This window comes from Lepidochelys kempii, chromosome 5, assembly GCF_965140265.1.
Source record: "Lepidochelys kempii isolate rLepKem1 chromosome 5, rLepKem1.hap2, whole genome shotgun sequence".
Lineage (NCBI taxonomy): Eukaryota > Metazoa > Chordata > Testudines > Cheloniidae > Lepidochelys > Lepidochelys kempii.
Window position 1 is genome coordinate 94,747,688 of NC_133260.1, and position 12,082 is coordinate 94,759,769.

A 12,082-nucleotide genomic window follows, 5' to 3' on the forward strand; every position below is an offset into this window, starting at 1 on the left:
GATTACAGGCCACTCTCTTTAACAAGTTTTGGTGGGCCCTTAAGTCATCCTGCGGTGGGGAAGACCTTTTGAGCATGAGCTCGTCCTCTGGAGATGATGAGGAAGAGGCATGCTCTGTCATAGCGTCCCCTGACGCCTCTTCCCTAGGTTCATTGACTTGGGTACCAGTATTGATTCTGGTACCAGTCTCGGTACCAGGGAGTGTCTCTGCTTTGGCACCAGCAACAGTGCTGAGATCTGCTCTGGCACCCATCCCGGTACTGGGGATCGGCTCTGGGGTATCTGTGTGTGCCCCCTGGTGCCACTATGGTCTCCGAGCGCACTGAGTAGGAGTAGCATGAGCCAGTCCCTTGGCCTGGGGGAAGCCCCCACGGGTTCCAAAAAGGCCATTGCAGGGGCGCCAGACAGCATGGGCCCATAGGCCAGGTCCCTTGGGTCATTCCTGATCCCAGCGCTCCCCTTCGGTGCCGACGTCAGGAATAATTGGATCCCAAGTCCAAGCTCGATGAAGATGATGATGCTGAGGAGGAGGACCAAGGCAACCACAGTGGGGCTGATCCTCCCAGTGCCAGTGATCGGCACCATGGAGACATTTCTGGTGGGGGGGTTCCTCTAGAGGTTGGTCTTGAAACCAGCTTAAAGGTGTTCGATGCCTCGGTGCCACTGGGTGGCGTTGTTGGTGCCACCTCCTGTGTCCTGGCTGGACTTGGCACCAACAGAGTCATTAGCTCCTTAGCAGCGGCATAGGCTTTCGGGATTGAAGGCACCGCAAACTGGTCCACCTGGTGCCGACCTGTCGGTTATTCAAGCGCCACTAGGATCTGTGGTACTGGCATTGGTGTCTCTGCCAGCTGTTGTTGCGGGGAGGGAGAGCAGCCTGGCATGAGTCTCGCTCTGTCCTGCTGTGCTCGCTTGTCTGCCTTTGGTGCCGGCCAGCGAGTCTTCTCCCATGGGCCCCGGTGCTTCTTCTTCGGCACTGGTGAGGAGGACCCGTGACAAGAGTCCCTAGCTGCTGGTGGCACACTTTGAGCTGACGCTGAAGTACTTGGGCCCGAGTCCAATTTTGGCTCCGAGGCAGGTCTCAGTGCCACCTCCATAAGTAGGACTTTCAGCCTTGCTGCTCTGTCCTTCTGTGTATGGGGCTTAAATTCCCAACAGATGCTGCGGCACTGTTTTCTATGATCCTCTCCCAAACACTTGAGGCAACTCAACTGAGGGTCACTGGTAGGCACAGGCTTGCCACACGAAGAGCACTGTTTAAATCCTGGCGCCCAAGGCATGCCCTGGTACTGGGGAAGGGACAGACCACCTCTTTGAGCATGGAGAGGAGTCACAGTCCTCACCTCTGACTAACTAAACTACTAGAACTACTACCCTATGAAACTAACTATTTACATTGAAGGAACAGTGGAAACCACTAAATGCACTTTGCTCAAGGCAAAGGGGGAAAGTTCCAACAGCCGCATGGGCAGTAAGAAGGAACCGAGGAGCATGGGCTCGGCAGAAGCCTCTTATGCCGGCGCTATGAGAGCACAATACCAGGGGGGCGCCAAGCCTGCGGATACCACTGGGGGGAAATTTCCAACAGCTGTGCTCGGGGTGCTCGTACACCTAAATCAGAATGGACACGTGCAATCACGTGAAGAAGAATATAGCCATTCATCCTACCAGAGTGCCACACACCCTTTTTTTTTTTTTTACTTGCTCGCTTCAAACTAATGTATGGCATTACAAGAGAGGGGGGAAAGTTGTCAAATGGAAGGTCTGTGCACCAGCACCTCCCACACAGAGCCTCCAGCTCAAATGTGCTGGGATCCCATAGTAGAGCTGTTAGTGGTCAAAATCCCACAGGGGTTGGAGAAAAATATTGCATGTAACAATGCAGCTCAAAAAGTTCTAGTGTCAGCATTTGCCTGGGTCCTGCACGGATGCAATGAGGTGGAAAAAATGGGGTCCCTAAAACTTTCTCCTCCCCTAGCAAATCCATAAAAAACAAGAGAGATGATCAGCTTGGACACTTAAGAAAATTAGTGAAAAGAAATAAAATTTGGTATAATTTCTGTATCAGCCTCTTCCCCCCTCCCACCTCCTTTTCTTTTTGTCAAGAAACTATCTGGTTTGCAGAAATAGGCTGGTTTAATAACATTGGCCTTCTTCCTTCTACTAAAAGTTTACCTGTGAGAGCCCCAAACATAATAAAATCAGATTATGGAAGCAATCATATTTACTTGTAATAAATCAAATCTTGCAGACATCAGTTAAGTCTCCCTTACTGCACTGGGACAATATCACACGTGCATACATCAATACTTGATGTGTCAGAAATATATTTCATAAGTTCAGAAAAATTGCACATACACTTGCAGCACCATTATGAGCAGTGAATTTGTAATGTGAACATTATGATGTATAAAGTGGCTTTGTTCCTACATTTAATAAGCACCACATGTCAAGCCCATGAATGTAATGGAATTTGCTGGTGATTTCTTACCATTAAATGTAGGTTATTGTTTTTTTCTGGAAGAGAACTTCTCCATGCTTTATCAACAGTGTCCAATTTTCAGCAGCCATCCTCTTCCTCCCCTCCAAGGACGACAGCTTTTTCAAATTTATTAAAAAAACAAAAAGACAATAGTTATTGGAACACTTAGTTTCTAGATAGATAGATAGATATAGTCCCAAGTCAAGTAAAGTATTTGAGCTGTTACCGTAGACTATTTTTATTATTTGTATTCTGGTAGTGCCTAGGTTACCATAACATTTTTGTTAATAAGAGTATATGCATGGACTAGACAGGGTATTTTGAGATCTTATTAGACGTGATTTTACAGTCCATACTTAGAGAACACTCCCATCCAGTCAGTGGAAGTTCTGTATAGTAAGAACTGTAGGATCAGATACCCAAAGCTATTTTAAGTTATCTTATCCCACAGTGAGATTCACTGTCACCTTCCAGGTATTTGTCTTCTTGTGGATAAACAAACACACAAAGCCTCAAAGGACAGCTTTATTTCTTTTCATCAAATAAATGGACAAAAGGAGAAATTGTAGCCTCAGAGCTATATTCACCGTGGGTCTACAAGCCATCAACCCTGGTTGAGGTCCTTAATGGTAGAACTACTGAGGCTTGGGTTATGGTGGCTCAGTTGTGAGAGGGAGACTTTAAGGGTACCACAGCAGCCGTTGCTGGAAAGGGGTGGAAGTGGCTAGTGTACCTCGATAGTCCACTGACTCAGCTGCTACCTGAAGAATCTCCTGTCAACAGACCTTCTACAGAATTGTAGCAGGGACCCCTCAGAGGGCTGCAATAGAGAAGCTACCTGCTGTCCATATGAGCGAATTTTCCCTGATGTGCAGAAGCATCACTAGCTTGAGAAGATGTCTCTAGAGCAGCTTTGTTGAATATGCCACATTCCTGTAACAAAAAGGAAAGTGCCATATGAGAACATTGGTACTGGTCAGTTGTCACTGGATGCACGTTTACTGAAATGTTGCCCCAATATTATCTTCCCCTTAAATAAATACAATAAAATCCAGATTGGAAACTCATTTGAATACTCTTGGTTTGTATTTCTCTCTGACATCATGAAGAAAGTGTAAACTTTTTAGAGCAAGAATTCTCTGGCTGTATTTATGCTGAATACAGCATAATTGGTCTCCACACACAACAGGTCCACAGATTCCTGTGACAGAGGCTTCTAGGCATTGCAATTGAACAAATAGTAAACTAAAGGAATTGGGCATGACTTATAGAGAGAGACTGTCAAATCTTATATTTCACAATGGTTTTATTTTTCTTCATCTATGTCATACTTTACACTGAGGATCTCAAAGTGCTTAATAAACTATTATTCATTAAGCCTTGCTACACCTGTAAATTCAGTAAGAAGAACTTTTATAACCATTTTCCAGGTGGGTAAACTGAGGCACAGGGTGACTTTCCTATTGTCATATAAGGAGTGAGCTGCAGAGCCAGGAATAGAGGGCTGGAGTTCAAGCTACAAGGCACATGTTCTCACTACTAGACAACATTTCTATTAGACCCTGAAAGCTATACTCCTTTCAACTTAGTATTTTTATTTTAAATATCTTGCAGTCTTGAATAATTTAAAAAAATCAACAAAACAAAGCACTTATTATGGTAAGTCCTTCTATATATAAATAAATCTAGGACTTCAAACCTGAGTCTCTATTGCCCCATGCCTTGTGTAGTCAGTTATACCTGGGAAAAATGTAAAATGCCACTCTGGTTGGATAGTATTTTGCAGCCACTTTGTGCTCACTTTACACAAGAGAATAGGCTTACGCAAGGTTCAGGGCAATGGAGAACCAGGGGCCTAGATTTGCAATGATTCAGTGCTAAAAACAGAAGCATGGCTGTGGCAGTAGAAGTGGTGGGGCGGCTAACCATTCCACGTACAATCCTACTCAGGATCCTAGTACTTACTCAGATGGCTAGCCATGGCCACACTTGAATTTTTAGCACACTAGCTTGACTGCAGCTAGCGTACATCTCCCTGAGCTGGAAATTACACCTCCATATTGAAATGTAGAGGTATCCTTGGAGAATAATCCCACACTCTTTACACAGGCAAAATTTTCATTGGCTTCAATTGGAACTGAGATTGGATGACTAAGAGAAGCAGAGAGAAAAGGAACACTATGATCCAAAAGTGTCATCCTTGTTTTAAGAGTTCCAACACATTCCACAGAAATTAGCTTGTAACACTTTACAAACAGAATTAATTGCTTTCTAATGCAGTTTAGATCCGGGAAAGGTCCTATTACACTGGAAAATTATAAACTCACATGTGGTTCATGAAATAAACATTCCCTGAAATGAGTTCCTTTTCTTAATTATAGGTAATATGGAGCCATTTATCTCATATTGGAGAAGAATAATTATCTCTTAATGGTACACTTCAATGCACTGTCAAACTGTGTTTTACTGTGTGGAGAAGATACCTTGTAATGCCTGAATATTGAGTTGATGGTCAATGTGAATATTAAATTGACGGTCAGCAGCTTCCTTGAACTATGAGGTATAAGGACTTTCATCTAAACTGCTTTAAATACTCCTTTAAGTTCTGAACCTAGAAGGTGCCAAGCATTTGCAACTGCTATGAATGTCAACTGAAATTGAGGGCGCTCAGCACTTCAAGATCAGGCCCTCCATTCCCACTGGTTTTATAACAGGACTTGATAGAGCAAGATGTATTCATTCATTCATGTATACATTCATATTCTCTACATCAAGGCATCGGTTTTATTGTAAACTTTGCTCAGCACTCCTACTTATCCCCAAGTAAGTTTGTGTTCTAATGTGCTTTGTTTCCCAGCAGAGCTTATAAGGTCAAATTTAATCAACAGAGGTTCACTTTGTCCATGGACTTCTTAGTTTTCCATTTGTTTCTCTTCACCATATGAAATTGCCTGTGGGCACTGTGGCTCTATTCTGTTTCTATTTTTCAGTGACATTAAGCTAGTCAAGTTTTTTTTAATCTCTGTAAACTTTATTTCTAGTAAGGCCTTGTTGCATCCCTTTAACTAAAATCAGTTTAAATTAAATTTACTGATGTAAGCTACAGTCACATATGCTAGGGTGAGATATGATTAAGATTGTTCACACAAGAATTTATACTGGTTTAGCTAAATTGATTTAAACATATATTTTTTTAAATCAGTTGAGTTGTGTGTAGACCAGGTCTATGTGCTATCCATTTTAACTGATTTATGGTATAGGTCCTCATAAGGAAAAACTAATAAGGAAAAGACAACATCTGCTAAAACAAACATGATCCACAGGGAGTTCTATTTTATGCACAGAGAAGTTGAAATACTTGGTATTTAAAGAGATGAAAATGTACATACAAAATGAAAATTAAAGCTTAACAGCAACATACACAGAAGGGTGGGGGGTAGGGAATATCCTAACTCTAAACTAATAATGTGCATTAAAAGAAACACATTGGGCCCAATCCATCCAAGTACTCCAATTCCAATGTGATTCAGCATTTGTGGGTTGGACACTAAATTCTGCCCCTTAATTACACTCTTGTATTAGAAAACAGCAGTTATGTAAATCCTAGGGTGAATGGTCCTTTTACTTCTGGAGACCCGACTTCAAATCATGAATTAAGTTACTAATGAAAACGAGATTGGCAGTCTGATCTGAATTTCACATTTGTCCACAACACAAGATCATCCCTGCTCAGGAGAGACTTAGGACTTAATTAGGAGAGGTGTTCTACTAGTCAGATGTTTTACAAATCAGAATTGAGGTTCATTAGCAGAGCTGTGTGAAGATGGTTGAGCACGGCTTTTCATGTAGTGCCTGAGAATTCTGTTACTGTATCTTTTTTATGAGCACTAAATCCACTCTAATGTATTAAAAAAACAGTAGGACCATTAAAAACAAATAATTAAGTGAAAACGATATGAAGTGAATTAAAATTCAGTTTCCTTTCTTTTTCATGTGCACCTTGATTTCAAGAAACTGTAGGAAAAAATAGTTTTTCCCCCCTGATCCTATGAATAAATAGACACCTAGTTGAGAACCACGTATTGAAGACTTATAGTCTCCTTAAGCTTTGGGGCATTTCATAATACTACTATTATTAAAAAGTTACATCCAAAAGGACTACATTAAAAGAAGATTAAGGTTACAAACTCAAAATATAGAAACTGCCAGAATTAAAGTTGTCCTTAATTCACAACCCCTGTACATATGCATCATGAGAGAGTCATGAATTACATGATCATATACTATTATTTACATGCTACTCCTGCTTCATTCAGTGTGCAGGACAGATGGTGCTCACTGTATGGGTAGCTATTTCATATTAATTTTTATCCTCGCCATTCAGTGTATGGCCCCATAAAACCAAACCTTACACTGAATACAGAATTATTAATTTTCTCATGGCCTTTTCCGTGTTGCCCACCACGTAATATCCGAGGTCCAGATTTTTAAAGGTATTCAAACACCTCAAGATGCAGATAGGTGCCTAGTGGGATTTTCAAAAGTACCTAACTCCCACTGAGCATTTTAGTCTTGTGGACAGAGAATAGTATCGAGCCAAGAGATGTTATAAAGCAAGAAGCAGTGATTTGATCTTCATTTTGCTTTCAGACTTTGCATTAATTCAAACCCTAAAATACACTAAGAGTAGGTGTAAAATGTATTGTGGTTCAGCTCAGGTTTTAATAATGTTCAAACCATTCTCGTCACACTCACCTGTTAGGTAAGCAGCACACAGTTACTATATACATAAACAAAACCCAGAGGAAAATACATGTATTTAGCCTGGGAATAAAATGGGAACAGGGCATGCTTCTTTTTAGCTATAAAGAATTCTCCTTTGCAGTTTTTCCCCTGAAGAGGCCTTTGTCATTCTGGGAAGAAGCCATCCCTCTGCTCTGATAAGTAAAGAGTATCACCCATCCTGATTCAGTAAGGAACTCAGGCCTAGATTCAAAAAGGTACTTAAATACCTAAATCCCAGATGAAGGCAGCACTGCAATCCACAAAACTCCCACTTGGCTCCTGCCAAATTCTGTAAGTGCCTAGACTCACTCAGTGCGTAAGTTTTTGCAGGAAAAATTCTCTAAGTGCCTAAGTTTCTATCTTTGGGCATGCACATTGCTGCCTCACTCTAGGCATCCAGACAGCTACCCACTGGATGGTGGGATATTCTGATCTGGGCCTCCCTCAATCTCTCCTATTGAAGTTGTTCCACATTAATTAAATAAGAGAATAAATAAAAATTAGTTGGGGCAGAGAAAGTGGGAATTACTCTTGAGTCCAGTGAAGAGGGCACTCATCTGAGAGGTGGGAGACCCTGTTCAAATCCCTTCTCCTCATCAGGCAGAGGGAGGCTTGAATCAGTGGTCTCCCCCATTCCAAGTGAGTATCCTAAATACTGGGCTAAAGATTATAATGGAGGTCTTCCCCCTCCCCTGGCTGCTTTGTGTAGACATGCATAGCCTCAGCAGATCTACCAGATCAGGCCCTGCATAAGAGTTAGGCAGAGGAACGCCTATCTTCCCACAGTTCATGGATCACTAGTTAGAGGTAGGCACTGCCCTGCAGCCTGGACTTAAGTGCTTATCTCCGTGAGAAGGATGGCACTTACCCTCCTCTCATCACATTCTGCTGTGCCTCTCTCTCCCCGTTCATTGTATACGGAGCCTGGGTCCCTACTGCAGGCTTCGTGGATTGCAGATTCACAGTGTTTTTCCTGGGATTTTCTAGGTACCAAAAAGTTAGGCCTCTTTGTGGATCCAGGCCACAACTGCTCTTCTTCATCTTCAGAGAACCGAGGGAGGCAGTCTGTCCAGCTCACTCTTTCAGAAGCTCCACTTCCATGTCAGATGAAGTTCTGAAGTGTGGAAATGTAATCCTCAATTCCATGGCTTCCCTGAGGGTACTAGTTGGTTCCTCACTTCACCTTTTGTGACCTGAACTTGTCTCTGTGCCCTCCACCTGTTTCTCTCAATGGAAAAATTAGGACATAAGAACGATGCCCCACAGGCATAATGTGAACTTCTGTTACAGCACAGAGCATAGCCTGAATTGTTTTGACATAAAATGTTTCAAAGCTACTGTAATATTAAATTTACCTGAAACCTTTTCCTTTTACCTATTGTTTTCATAGCCATTGAAAATACTTTGGCTATCCAGTGAACTGTGTTTTGCTCCCTTTCATGCTTACTTTCAGTACTGCCTCTTGATAATTATTGATGGGGCAGACAAGGGAGGTGGAAGAAAGGGACTGAACTCTTGGCAGTCAAACAACCAGGGCTTTAGGTCTGGAAAATAAAAGCAGAGAGAAAAAAAAAATATTACTGAGAATCAAACTGAGAAGATTCTTAACTGTGAGTATTATTTTTTGGAGTCTCTGTGTTTAGCAAATGTGCATGATTCAATTTTGGTTTTTACATTGAGGTTAGTGATAACTGTACTTTCATTTAGCCTACAGATTAAGTTGTTTGAGAATCAGTCTGTCTTGTACTTTATCTCAACTTCTACAGAACAAAATAGCCTCAGTATTCTCATTACCTAATTTGCTTTGACCTTTCTCTTGCATCACACCCACACAACTTGGTCACTGCAATAAGGAACACCATTTAGCCAGCCCACTACTATAGACTATTTCAGAAGTCAAGAACAAAAACACAAAGCTACTGCAGAACAGGAAATCACTAAAGTGAACAATAAGTCACAGTCAAATAGCCAAGCAAAGGTGACACTGGATATGTCTACATTGCAATAAAAGACCCTTGGCATGGCTGTAGCTGGCCCAGGTCTTTGACTCACCCTCACAGGGCTCTGGAGGCGGAGCTAATAATTGTATAGATGTTTGGGCTCAAGCTGAAGCCCAGGCTCGGAAACCCTGCAAAGATGGGGTGGGTCTCAGAGCCATCACTCCAGTCCAAGCCCAAACATCTACACTGCAATTATTAGCTGTGTGGCCTGAGCCCTGGAATCCTGAGTCAGTTGATATGGGCTGAGACTTGGTCCCCTCAGGCACACAACAGCTTCATTAATGCTGCAAAGCCATGTGGTATTCAGCATGTCCACATGGCAATATTTGTCTACTCAACCACAGTAGATAGTCCACCTCAAGCTTCACAAATCATGCCTATAGCTGTGCATTCAAGGAATACTGGTCTGCTATCCCACAGTACCTAAGCTATTGCTGTTAGAAGAATGCTCAAATGCCCTGCACCCACATGATTTCTACCAATCAAGAAGATTTTATGATGGTCTAATTCTGTGTATCCTACAGGACCTTGTGGGTTTTTCCAATTCAAAAACTCGGTTAGCAGTCAATAGTGTTGTGTTTTATCTTTGTATATGAACTGCTTGATTGCTCTGAGAATCAAGAACAGAGAAGCTCTTGTAAAATGGAGTAATATGCAAAGACTCCTACCCTGGAGGCAGATCGTGTTGCAGAATTTCCTCTTTATCTGCTAGGGCTGGTTGAAAATTTTTCATTACAATTGTTTTTCATGGAAAATTGGTTTTCGGCTAAACAATTTTTCAAAAAAAAAATCTGTTTTCCATGGAAATTGATTTTTTTATTGAAGAACTAAACACCCCACAACAAAGTTTCAGCCAAAATCCAAACAATTTTGGTTTGGAATACATGCCTCCATGCTCCTCTGACAGTCAAGCTGTGCCGTTGGACTACATCTCCCTTGATGCATGATGGCCAGTAACTCCCATGATGCACTGTAGCAGCCTAGCAAGAGGGGAGCCCTGGTGCATCATGGAAGATGTAGTGTTGTCTCAGAGCCTGGCCCATACAGGAGAACTGGGGGCGTGAGGTACGCTAACTATAAGACCACAGTGTCTTTTCTAAATTAAAGTTTTCATCTGAAAGTTTCTGATTTTTCATCAAAAAGTTGATAAGATTTTTTTTTCCAGTCCAGTTCTCGTGTCTACATTTGTAACTGTAACATTAGGAGGTGTATAGCAGAACCAAAATCTAGTCCATCCACTGCTTGAAGTGAGGTTGGGAGATGCTTGGACTGACGTTGAATGGCTGAATAACTTCCAGATGACCAAGGCTATTTTCAACTTTCCCTGTGCAGGATTTGGACTGATGTTACAGTAGCAGTTTATGTATATACACGCTGCAATCCCTGTGAATAAGAAACAAGCATAGCTTTATGGGTGCTAGCTACCATTGTGTGTGCAGTCAACAGGATCAGGGACTCATTGTATTAGGTGCCTTACAACATATAGGCAGACAAAGTCACTGCCCCCTAAAGTTTACAGTCTAATCTGAAATGTGCAACAAGTGAATGTAACAAACAAGAGTTTGGGGGTAGAGGATGGACAATAGGGAAGAGAATTGCTCCCTAGGATATTTATTGGGTACACATGAGTCTGAAGCTTATTTGTTCTGAAACTGTGCCTAGCAATAAACAAGATACCATATGTGGTTGCCATTAACAATATCTTTGTGGTAATGGATAATCTAAATATGAGTGGGGCCTTTCACCCCTACTGAGTAGGGAGAGAGTGACAAAATACTGTATGCTTTATCGTTATTTGTGCGTCTCTTAGTGTGTTACAGTCAAATGTTTTTCTCTGAGGTTGCACAGACCCTAACAAATCATCATCATTGTTTCACCTGGAAAAGAGACAGCAATACTAGAAATTTTAAGAATTCCACTGTGTACTCTTGGGACAGAACGAGACACTTCCCACCTCACATCAGAGAAGTTAATGTGGTTGCAGTTTCTGCTGTGAACCATTGGTACCCTGGGTAATCAAACCATGCAGTGATTACTCCAATAGGAATGAGCAAGGCTTCATCTATTGTCTCAGCAAAAGCTGGATGGGGGTGGAATGTACTTTTGGAAGACTGAAAGGGAGGTGGAGATGTCATTATTGTTGTCCTTCAACAGACATTAAATACACTGGAAACGAATGTAACTACATTTCAGCAGCCTGGTATTCTTGCTGTGAGGAGGCAGGCGTCCGTGGCAGAAAATACTAAAAGAGCACCCCAACAGTACTTTGCCACATCTGTGACAAGAGGAAAGGAAAACATATACTGAAAATACCAATAAATGGAGTTACCATTTCCCTAACAACTTTTGCTATTGAGAGACAACAGAATAGCAAATGAATTTCAAATAATTCTCAATGATCTTAAACTAATAATAAACTACATCTGATTTGTCAGTACTGTTGTCTTTAACTTAGCTGACATGAAACATCCATAGGATTAACTTCCCAATTAATTTTTAATAATTTTGTTTATTTTATATTTGTGTTACTATAAAATATCAAAGTTATGGCCTAGAGCCACCAGTAATAAGCTCATAGTTTCACTGTGGAATTATTAATAGGGTATTTATAGTCCATGCCCTTAACAATTTTTCCTGTTCTGCTGGTGAATTCTATTATATAATGTCATTTCCCTGTAAGTGCAACAAATGTGCAAAACAGTTTCTTCCTGCTGACGTGGAAGAATTTTAAAGAGTCAAAACTCTGAGCATAAGGAACCAAGTTTTTATTTAGCAAAACACATACCTTTATCTATTAATATAATTAACATAGTCC